General features: G+C 41.7%; 1 protein-coding gene across 1 annotated transcript in view; it reads right to left on the bottom strand.

Moving 5' to 3' along the window:
• The window catches only part of MAP3K2 (mitogen-activated protein kinase kinase kinase 2), a 70,988-nt gene extending 59,318 nt beyond the window's left edge, over positions 1–11,670 (bottom strand). Inside the window, 1 exon segment of the mRNA XM_065561419.1 lies at positions 11,576–11,670. The gene's annotated coding sequence lies outside the window, so the exon portion shown is untranslated.
• Positions 11,671–12,388: the final 718 nt, after the last annotated feature.

The raw sequence follows: 12,388 nt of genomic DNA, 5'->3' as shown, positions 1-12,388 counted from the left end.
CACCTAACCAAGCAGATACACCCTAAATACTGGGTGATGCCCCCTGCTGGCACTCTGCCTCTCCATGGGAGGAGAAGGGATACCTTCTTCAGCCCTTGTTTCCAAGGGGAGGAAGCTCCTGGAAGGAGGAGGGGTTCATGCTTCTGCCTCTGGGAAATGAAACGGACCACCACCCCATCCACGTGGGGGAAGGAACACGGGCGTAAATAAGGGGGACTCCTGTCGCAAGTTGCCACGGGGGCCTGGATTGCCTTTATCCAGCTCTACTCATCGGTATCTGATCACCTTCCAGGAGTTCATTAGGTGACATGACTACCATGTATGGTTCTCTCCTTCTCACCCCTCAGATGGAAAGTTACATTTGAATGGTGGCTTGACGAAGCCCTGGCTGGGACGATTTAGTTGGGGATTGGTCCTGCTTTGAGCACGGGGTTGGACTAGATGACCTCCTGAGGTCCCTTCCAACCCTGATATTCTATGATTCTAATATTTTTCAAAAATAATTTTAATGTCTGATATACAATGAAATGTTTGTAGTAGTGCTTAGATGCCACAGGATTTTGTTCCACACTTTGGAGGAGTCCCATAAAAGCTCTATCAATTTGTTATACTGTTCTTTAAAAAAAAAAAAAAAACCCACCATTTTGCTCGTTATTTGTTTCAACTTCCCTGAAATGGAAACTGGGTCCTTTTAATAAATGTCACCTATTTTAATTAGTTATGTAATTTTGTTATATTAAAGCACCAAAAATATGTTCTATACTCCGCTGAAAAGCTATATTTCCCTGCCAACTGTGCTGCTAAATTAACCCCCCCATGCACTTAAAAAAAAATAGATTATATCCCATCTCGTCAACAATGAAAGTGTCAAAGGTATTAGCAGGATTTGAAATAGAAAGAACTGGGAGTAAAGAGACATAGGACTGGAAGGAGCATAGGGAGCAAAAGAGAAAGAAAGATGACAAGACCAGAAATGAAGCTGAGATGAGATTATAGCAGACAAGGACAGGCAGCGTGATTTGAGACAGAGGATACCCAGGAAGGTATTTCAAGGAGAGGGTGTTGTGGTAAGAATGGCAGACAAAGAAGAAAACTAGCAACTGCATTTTGGTTATATTGGAAAAGGGTAGAGTACTCATATGCAAGGATGCCAGAACGGAAGGTAACAGTGGCCAAGCAAGAGGTGGATAACTAAGGTTTGGAGAAGGATTGTGGCCAGAGTGATGTAAAAGAGCCTTAATTTAAATGAGAATCAGCTGTTTTATTTACAGCCCATTATTAAATATTTGTTCCCAATGTAGATACTTATAGATTGCAATAAGTCACCCCTTAACCTTCTCTTTGTTACACTAAATACATAGAGCTCCTCGAGTCTATCACTATAAGGCATGTTTTCTAATTCTTTAATCATTCTCATGGCTCATCTCTGAACCCTCTCCAGTTGAACATCCTGCTTGAATTGTGAATAGAGCAGGACACAGTATTCCAGTAGCAGTCACACCAGTGACACACCTAGAGGTAAAATAACCTCTCTACTCCTATTCAGGTCTCCCTTATGTATGCATCCAAAGATTACATTAGCCCTTTTGGCCCCACATCACCACATTGAGAGCTCATGTTCAGTTGCTTACTCATGACTCCCAACTCTTTTCAGAATCACTAATTCCCAGGATAGAGTGGCTCATTAAGTATGGCCTACACTAGGAGTGGGCAAACTTTTTGGCTTGAGGGCCATATCTGGGTATGGAAATTGTATGGCGGGCCATGAATGCTCACAAAATTGCGGGTTGGAATTCAGGAGGGGGTGAGGGCTCCAGTTGGGGGTACAGACTCTGGGGTGGGGCTGGGGATGAGGGGTTTGGGGAGCAGAAGGGTGCTCCAGGCTGGGACTGAGGGGTTCAGAGGGCGGGAGGGGGATCAGGGCTGGGGCAAGGGAGGAGGTCGGGGTGCAGGCTCCAGGCGGCACTTACCTCAACCAGCTCCTGGAAGCAGCGGCATGTCCCCCCTCCAGCTCCTACGCAGAGTCACAGCCAGGTGGCTCTGCGCGCTGCCCTGTCCACAGGTACTGCCCCTGCAGCTCCCATTGGCCACAATTCCTGGCCAATAGGAGCTGCAGAGCCAGCGCTTGGGGCAAGGGCTGCATGCAGAGCCCCCTAGCTGCCACGCCCCCTACGCGTAGGAGCCGGAGGGGGGACATGCCACTGCTTCTGGGAGCCGCGCGGACCCGACTCTGCTCCCCGGCAGGAGCTCGAGGGCTGGATTAAAAGGTCTGACGGGTCGGATGCAGCCCGTGAGCCGTAGTCTGCTCACCCCGGCCTACACTCTTTGTTCCTAGCTGTATATAGTTACATTTGGCCATATTAAAATGCATATTTTTTGCCTGCGCCCAGCTTACCAGATGACACTGCCTCTGTGACCTGTCCTCTTCATTATTTACCACTCCCCCAATGTGTGTGTTTGACAAAATTTATCAGTTATTTTATGTTTTCTTCCTGGTCATTAATAAAAATGTTAAATAGCATAGGGCCAAGAACTGATCTATGTGGGACCCCCCTGGAAATACCTCTGTCTGATGATGATTTTCCCATTTACAATTATGTTTTGAGACTTATCTGTATGCCAGCTTTTAATCCATTTACTGTGTGCCAGGTTAATTTTATACCATTCTAGTTTTTTTAATCAAAGGTATTCAATACCAAGTCAAATGTCTAAGTCTATTAGACTAACACTATTACCTTCATCAACCACACCTGGTATCTGTTTTTGATGACATTACAAGCTAGACAGGATCTATTTTCCATGAACCCATGTTGGTATGCATACATTATATTACTCTCCTTTAATTCTTTAAGTGCCGTATCACCCACGCCATTCTCTTGATTGGGATTAATGTCAGACAAAGGCCTATAACAATAGCTTTTTTCAACCTGCTGGATCTTCCCTTATCAATTGTCTGATTCGTATTCATTACTATCTACTTCCTCTTTCTTTCATTTGTTATATTTACGTAGATAGATACAGACAGAGCTCTATCTGCCTTCATTTCCCCTCTAAATCAGTTTTTTGTTGTTTTTTTAACCAATACAGCCTTCCCCATCGACTGTGGCTTTTTGAGCATCTAGTAATGTATTCTTAAACAATTCCCAATTATCATTCACATTTTTCTGATTAAGCGCTCCATCCCAGCTGACTTGGCTCAGTTTTGTGAAATTGGCCCTTTTAAAGCACTAAGTTTATGTATCACTGGTCTGGACTTAATTTTTTTTCCACATTATACATGTGATCTAGTATGACAAAGTTTGAACTCTAACATTTGTGGCCAAGGTGAGAATGTTCTCATTTACTCTTTACGTTGATTGAATTTGTAATTTTATCAAGTACAAAATAGTCCAACATTGTTCTTGGCTCTGATTTACAAGCAAGATCACTACATTTCTGTATAAGTACTGCCAGATCTTAGAATACTCTACAGAAAGGAATTCTTACTATATATCCAAGTATGACATGATCTATTTGTCTGTGTCCACCACTGTCTACAAAACAGACATGTTTCCCATTCAGTTTCTGCAATGGACAACATACTTTATTTTTTTAGTTTGGATTTTTACTTTCTTAATTTCTGATGCATTTGAAAGTCACTCAACAGCATGCTGATCTCATATTACAGGATCTTAAAGGAAATATTGAATGGGCTTATCTTTATCTTCACTAAAATCGTGATTGATTACTATGCTAGAATCCATACCCATATATTAAAAGGGTTTTTTGGTTTGTTTGCCCTTCGATGTTATTTTTTTCTGGTTTTGGGGGGTGGGGTTTTTTTTGTTTTTTTTTTTTGCACTGCTGCTCTGTTTCTGTTTTTAAAGGCAGTCTAAACTAAGGTGCCATTACCTTCTGGTGATCTTGGAAGATCTTCTGCTTAAACTTTCACTGGGTGGCACTACTGCCAGTTCTAACTTAATCTTATGGCCGAAGAGTCAACCTATTTTCTTTGGTTTGGTAAACATGATATAACGAAAGCTCCGTATTTCTGTAGCAGAAGCTTCAGTGCATTCATTTTATTTCTTCAAGAAGCCATAGCTCAGGCCTTTTCAAAAACAAACATTTAAGAATTGTAAGCCACTTATTTATATTACAGAAGAACTCAGACACCAGTCAGAACTGAGGTCTAATTACACTATGCTGTACAAACAAAGTGAATACACTTCAACAGTTGTTTCCGGTTTTAGAAGTATTACTGATTGCAGCATATTCCCCATTCTTAAAATGAGGCATAGCACTAAAAGTGGTAACATCTCTAAAGTCAGAATGAACTAAGTTCACCTACTTATTGAAAAGGCAATTCCTGCCCCCAAGGAGCTTATAATCTATGAACATTAATTTATAAGTAATAAGAATATAAATTAAAATTGAGATCTGACTCCCTATATACATTTAGTGCTACATACAATTAGGACAAAAAGTGTTTCACTACCATAATTTAAGTATGAATAGCTACATTTTGCTCGTGGATTGAGACACAGTTTTGACAGCCCACCTCCATACGCACCTGAGTCTCAAGTACAGGGTACACACTTTAATATCCAGTATCTAGAATTTTACAATTTATGCTTAAGTTCTATGACCCACGATGGGTTGAAAGTCTACCATTTTGGGGGAGCAAGAAAGCCAGAAATATGAATTCCTTGTACATGCTACCTGTAAAGAATACTTATTGTAGACTATATATTAATTACTGTAAGCTATATTTATTATTCTGACCTTTTAAAAACAAATGAACATTACATGCAGAACAAAGAGGGAAAATTCAACGTAAGTAATTTTTAGCAGTATTAGCTTTTTCAGGACATTCTGATAAGACAAGACAATTTTTCATTAAGCATTTAATCAAATTTCCAGGAAAAAATAACTTTTTTATGTCTTGCAACACAGCTAGTTATTAGACCGATACATTATTCTAAACTTGCTTGTGCATTCACATAAAAATCTGATGTAGCAACTGAACTGTATACTTCCAGTTTTGCTGAATGCGTTTTTGGAATGGGAAGTGTTCATAAAATAAATGTTGTTAGCTATAGATGTGCCACTATAACAGCTATCACATCCAAATAAATGATGTTAAAAGAGTGTTAAAGGTTGCAGAAGTACGTACTCAAGTTCGGAAATGTCAAAATTAAGGTTGCCTATGAAACTTTAATCCCTCCTGTATTTGTGATATGATCTTTAAATATATAATCACTTACTATTTTTTCCACAGTACTACTGCCTCAATCAGTGCACAGGATGGATGATGCTCACTGAATTGGTAGCTATTCAATATTTATTTTTATCCTCTTTCAGAGTGTGGCCCCATGCATCATTTACTGCACATCCTTAAAAGCCTGCTCGGAATACAAAATTAAGGCTTTTCTATGGGGATATTATTTTAGAATCTTAGTTCTTTACAAACATTAATTTATCGTCACAACACATCTATGAAGTGATAAGGTATTATCCCCATTTTACATGAGGAATCGAGGCAAAGAGATGCCCAATTTGAGAAGCCTAGGGAAGGCCTGATTTTTCATATTACCTAGCTCTTTTCGGGTTCAGAGCACAGCTCCTGACTTCAGTTGCGAATGCTAAGCACTTCTGCAAATCAGATCCCAAGTGTCTCAAGTTCCCTAACATTCTGAGAACCAACACCTGGATCATTTTAGCTGAAACTTTCCAAAACAAATTCAGCTTGAGGCAAACACTTGGCATGGAAAATTTCAGCCTTAAAGGTTAAAGTTTGGCAAAGTTATAAGCAACTCAAAACAGGGTCTTAATAATGGGAAGCACTGGACAACTTTTACTATTGGCATCACTACCAGCGTCATCAATAATATAGTCATGCATGAATTTCATGGCCTTTACGCTTACATTAAAAGTGATGTTTGTCCTAGATATGTTATCACACAATATTTTACCATTTAACCCAGTTGCAGATTCCAACTTTCACCATCCATTTAAGTTACTAGTACAACACAGAAATTTACTGCATCAGTCTCAGTCAGACGCAAGATTAAAATGGTACTTTTTATTATTTTTCTCATTCAAATTACTGTAGTGCCTATAAGTCTATGTCATGGACCAGAACCCCATTGTGCTAGGCACTGTACAAACAGACCACAAACATTGTCCCTGGCCCCCAAAAGCTTACAACTTAAGTAAAAAACAAGCGTCAACTGCTGGATACAGACAAACTACTCTGCTAAAGAATCAATCAACTGAGTATTGAGATGAAGGTGACCTAGATGAAAAAAATTCTTCCAAGTATATGTTTTTGAGAGCTTCAGCCTTTTAGGTGGGACCTGATATTTTCAGTCAGCATGTTCTGGAATTGCAGACATAGATGCTGGCATAGCACACAAGTTGACAGGTAAGGCTACTCTATTTTGTGTAGATGGCTGAAGAATGTTGAAAAGTTAGTCTTCTTCTAAACCACCTCCAGAGGAATTTCAATCACGTCAACCATCCTCTAAGGGCTCCTGGAAAGTCTTAAAACCATTTATAACCACTGATACTGACAACACACTATTGTCTTATCTGGAGATGAAGATGAAAAACATCTCTGTGGAGATGATTCTACATGGTGTGCCTCTTTTTCTTCGCTCAATTGTAGTGTTTCTGAAGTAATTTATCTTGAAGGCAAGAGGCTAGATACTTGAAGACCACACTGAGATTTATCACCATGTCTTGAGAGAAGACCAGATGGATGACTTGATATTCTGGCATGTTTAAGATAAAGCAAATTGGGCAAAGTGGTGGCATCTAGGGAGCAAAGGGGGTTTCTCATATGGGATTTCTAAATATTGTAGTTCAAAATGAGCCTTTCTTGAGCTGTCCACTACTCCAGGGTGGAACTTGTGTAAGCAATGCTATTCTGATGATACGTCTGTACTGGAGGAAGCAAATGAGAAGAAAGAAGAAAACTCCAATAATGGAGCTGTCCTTGGGTGCATTATAATTTGTTTAGTAAAATAATCACTGAAGTCATTTATAGACAGTCACAGCGACCACCAGGACCCTGGGTTCATGCTCCAGGGAAGATTTAGGTGTGCCAGATATTGGAGACATGTCCAACAGGGGAGATTCTAGCTACACGTTATTGATATCAGCTGAGTGGTAAAAGGGACGGCCAGTTGAGTCCTATCACCAGCACATTCAGCACCAAAGTACCTGACACCAGTTCAGACAGCACCAATGCAATAAGCATCACCATTTTCACAGTTGGAACTGAATGTGCTAGTGCCACATGCATTGAGAGTGATGCTGAGTGACCCACTGACGAAAACGATTGTTAAGGTGGTACATCAAGTTAGTCAGTGCCAGAGTTTGCTGTTTTGGTGTCACGTTTGCATGTGGTGCCAACTGGAACAATGCCATTTAGCTAAATTTCTTGGTGACTGCTTCGCTGTGCCAAGAGATGACCTGTGCAATGCTTCTTTCTCCCATGAGCAGCTAGTGTGTCTAACTGCTCTGGCAGTGCTTGATGCTAAGATTTAGAGCTTTTGATAAAAGGGTGAGAGATCTTTATGATGCTCTGGCACCCATAGCCACCTCTCTCCTTGATGGAGCACTGAAAGCCTGACTTAACGTGGAAAGGGCTCAGATCTCCTACCCTTGAGGCACCTCTGGGTCAGATACTGCTCTGACAGATTTCTCCGTGAGAAAATTTCAGTCTTGACTCCCGTGCTTTGTGTGTGTGTTTTTTGGAAAAGATTTACAAATTGCACACAGAGGTGATACGGCTCTCATCTAAACAAAGGCATATGTCACGTCCATCATTTAGGGCAATTACCCCTCCTCTAGATGGACAAGATTTCAATCCCAGTGACCAAGACTCAGCCAGAATGGCCAAATATCAGTACTGAGCAACTAACTTGCTCACTAAAACTAAATCTATAAATTATTTTTTCAACAGGCTAACTGAAGCTCTAAATAACTACAGTAACTATAATAAAAACACTATCAACACTATAACTGCCTACCAGAAGAAGGAACACTGTTGTTCCAGCTCTCAGTCAAGAGGTAGTCAGAACAAACTGAGTGGCGGCTGGGGTCATTCTGCCCTTTATGACTTCAGGAGGGGAAACAAAGGCATTTAGGGTGCACATGCAACCCATAATAGTCACTACTATAGAAAACTTTCGGGAATGCTGGTGCAGAGGGCACATGTTGACCATGAATGGGATACATACATACAGAAACTTGAAGAAATTGGCATTTCTTTAAACAAGCCAGGAGCATAACAATGTTTAACACAAAATTAATGGATTGGTTGGTTAGTGCCAGGGCACAGTTAGTGACACAGGCCTATGTTAAGCATCTAGCACCGCTGATCAATGTATTGATTCTACTATCATCATCTCTGGCTGCCAGCTAGTCTCATTTAGGTGAAAAGGAGGCAGAGTATACAAGTCCTCCCTGCTGGTACACAGCCTTTCCAAAGGAAAGACCCTTGCAGTACCTCCCTAGTGGTACCAACTGGTAACTGGATCCTAGCATGCCATTCTGCAAGGGAACTCAGAGCAGCACAGGGCCCCATAGGTGTAGTGAACAGGACCACTAGTGTGCAGAACACGCCTTGACATTCACCATCATGCCCCTGGTTACGGTTAGTAGTGAAGAGCTCAGTGGTTTCTATGGCAGATGAGAGTATTACACTCTACAACAGCGCAGCACGCAGATGCAGGCATAGCAGTTACCTACTACTATAGAGGGTGCACAGAACAATTCCACATTGACGGCCATAGAATGCACACTAATCCCTGACAGTGCATGCCACTAGAGCAGTGGTTCTCAACCTGTGGTCTGTGGACCCCTGGGGATCCACAGACTATGTCTAAGATTTCCGAAGGGGTCCGCACCTCCATTTGAAACGTTTTAGGGGTCTACAAATGAAAAAGATTGAAAAACGAACAATGCAATAGAGCACAGGTAAACAGTGTGGATGGTGCAATGCAAGCCATCGCCCCTGGGAACAACTCTCATGTGTGTTCAGATGACAGAGGAAAGTTTTACAGTCCTGGGCGAGTGGTGAAGCAACAGGTGTGTTGATGCTGGTGGTCATAGTCACAAATCTGCATATCGGCAGCTTACGACACCAATTATAATAGCTTTGTGGAAAGTTAGAACTCTATGCAACAACCCTATCACCAGCCAATCAGAGAGAGGCTCAGCACTTAATGCAACAGAACTGACCAGGTATTGGGTTAACAATGCCAGTGAAACCAGACTCGCTGACAAAGGGCAACTCACAGAGATCAATGCATGGTACACATTCTTCTGCTGAGGTTGTCCATGCTCAGAGCCATGACAATCAAGTAATGGCTTTGCCATTAGCAACTAACTCCACTGCTTTCAAGGTTGAAAGTCTATCTAACGGCATACGTGATCGGCTTATGGTTCTACAGTTGCCATTGAAACATAACTGGTATGTTATTATCATCAGCACTTATGCTCCTACCATGACAAATGCAGATGATGAGAAAAGTAAAGTTCTACAGTGACTTAGAAAAAAACCTTATATCTTCATTGGTGTCAGATAAGCAGATTACCATGGGGAACTCTAATGCCAAGGTTGAAAGAAATGTGATAACCTGGCAGCCCGGCATTGGACAGCATGGGACTGGGAAGGAGACAAGCAATGGAACTTTTAATTAGTGTGCCAAGCAGCAATTAGCTATCACAAATAGCTTTTTCCAGATACCAGACAAAAAACAAATCATGGATGCACCCAACATCCAAACAATGGCATCTTATCGACTACATTATCATCTGGCAACGAGATCTACAGGATCGTTATTTCATCAGCAGGAAAATTCCACTGTAGATTTATTCACCACGAAAGAGACCACAAAGTATCCAGTCTTTTGTTTTAGAGGAGGTACAAGCTTAGACATCTTGTAAACATCCCTTCTCATACCACAGAATCAAGACCTCATATATGCACTTTCCCTATTCCTCTGATACCCAGGGTGATATGGAAAAAAAAATCATAGAATGAAAGACCATTCGTGACTGATGACAGATTGTCTGCTGACAAAAATCTGTCAAATTATTATGGGCTCCTGGGAGATGATGAGCAATTCAGGTTATCCCATAAGTTGATACCACATCCATAATTTAATTGCCTCATGGAACATAGGCGACACACATTCACCTCTCCTGCTCCCCCCACCACTCCCATCAATCTCTACACTGACACCATATCTTGGTCCATGGTTGTGGCATTGCAATGAGGAAGGCTTTGTGGCACCAAGCATCCAGTATACCAAAAGTAGTACAGAATACCATAGATGACTTGCCCTTGAGTGCACAGACCTATTCAGCAATTGAACAAATGAGGCTTTGCATTCTCTAAAGGACTCCAGGGCCACTCTGATATCACTAGGTAACAATACCCTGGTCTTGAGATGGAAACACTTCAAATTCCAGTCTCAGACTAGACAGAGTAGACTATTTTCAACAATTCCAGTCCCTGCGTCCTACCCACCACCTTCCCCATCGTTCTTCAGGGAACCTTCTCACAAAAATTGACTGAAAAGTGGCTTCCCGGTTTTGCCTAAAAACCGTAGGGGAACCGTCTCTGGAAGTCAGGGAAAAAGGTTTCTACTTGTGATATTTTCTTATTCCAAAAAGAGATGGGGTGTTTGTCCTATCCTTGATCTGAAAGGACTAAAGAACTATATAAAACGTCTCAGATTTGTTCTGTTTGTACAGCACCTACCACAATTGGTCCTGTTCCATGACTGGCTCCTAAGCACTACGATAATACAAAAAATTAGTAATAATGCTAGCCTCCACCATCCCTTCTTTATAGGCTCAAGACAAGACTGGTTAGTGGCTCTAGACCTCAAGGATGCATACTTCCATATTGTGATCCATCAAGCCCACAGGAAGCATCTGCACTTTGTAGTAAGGTCAAATCATCAGTACGAGATACTGTCATTTGTGCTCTCTGTGGCTCCAAGAGTCTTCACACAATGCCGAGCCTTGGTGGCCACACACTTGGAGGCAAGTAATTAATGTCTGTCTACATCCAGATGATTAGTTGATCAGACAGGCCTCATGAGGACCTCACCACAGACCTAAACATCATCCACAACCTGTTCATGGAGTTGAGCTTGATAGTGAGCTACAGAAAGTTATTGCTCAACCATTTGCAGAGGATAGAGGTCATAGGAGCAATAATTGACTCCAAATTAGCAAAGGCATACCTTCCAGAGGAGAGATTTCAGCCACAGAGCCAGATAATCATCTCTAGCTTCAAGATAAATCCATCACATCGAGACTGTATCTCAAACAGGTCATATGTTGCCTTGCATTTACTAGCTAGACTTCACCTACACCCATTACAAGGCTAGCTGAGGTCCGTGTATTGCCCTGAGAGAGCTCATATGGACATGCATATTGTAGTCCCAGCTCATATCCTTTAATTGCAAAACTAGTGGACAGACTCACTGAATGTTTGGATAACAGTATTCTTCCTCCACCCCTGCACCTCTAAAGACCCTGATCACAGATGCATATAGGTTGGGGTGCTCACCTGTACCATTTCCAGACACAGAGAATGTGGTCCCAGGAAGAGATGAGTCTCCATATAAATGTCTTGCAACTCAAGGCAATAAGATAAGGTAATCAAAAATGCAGGCTAAAGAAATTCCATCATACATGTCATCACAGACAACACATCCCCAGTGTATTGTGGGAGTGGTGGGGGTGTATTTTGTATATATACACACACACACACACACACACACAGAACATGAAAAAATGGTGTTGCCATATCAACTGTAATGAGAGTAATTATTAAGGTGAGCCGCTATTAGCAGGAGGAAAAAAAAACCTTTTATAGTGATAATCAGGCAGCTCTCTAATACCACATTCTACAGGCCTTTACCCTCTGATCCCACTGAGGGTTACCAAAAGAAACTACACCATCTGGTCAAGAAACTCCCTGAAAAAGCACAAGAACAAATCTGCACAGACACACCCCTAGAACTCCAACCAGGGGTATTCTATCTGCTACCCAAGATCCATAAACCTGGAAATCCTGGATGCCCCATCATCTCAGGCATTGGCATCCTGACAGCAGAACTGTCTGGCTACGTAGACTCTCTCCTCAGGCCCTATGCTACCAGCACTCCTAGTTATCTTCAAGACACCACTGACTTCCTGAGGAAACTACAATCCATTGCTGATCTTCCAGAAAACACCATCCTTGCCACTATGGATGCAGAAGCCCTCTACACCAATATTCCACACAAAGATAGACTACAAGCTGTCAGGAACAATATCCCCGATAATGTCACGGCAAACCTGGTGGCTGAACTTTGTGATTTTGTCCTCACCCATAACT

The sequence above is a fragment of the Chrysemys picta genome, chromosome 11 (genome assembly GCF_011386835.1).
Source record: "Chrysemys picta bellii isolate R12L10 chromosome 11, ASM1138683v2, whole genome shotgun sequence".
Taxonomy (NCBI): Eukaryota; Metazoa; Chordata; order Testudines; family Emydidae; genus Chrysemys; species Chrysemys picta.
Note: the sequence above shows the minus strand (reverse complement) of the source record. Positions and strands in the feature narration are given on the sequence as shown.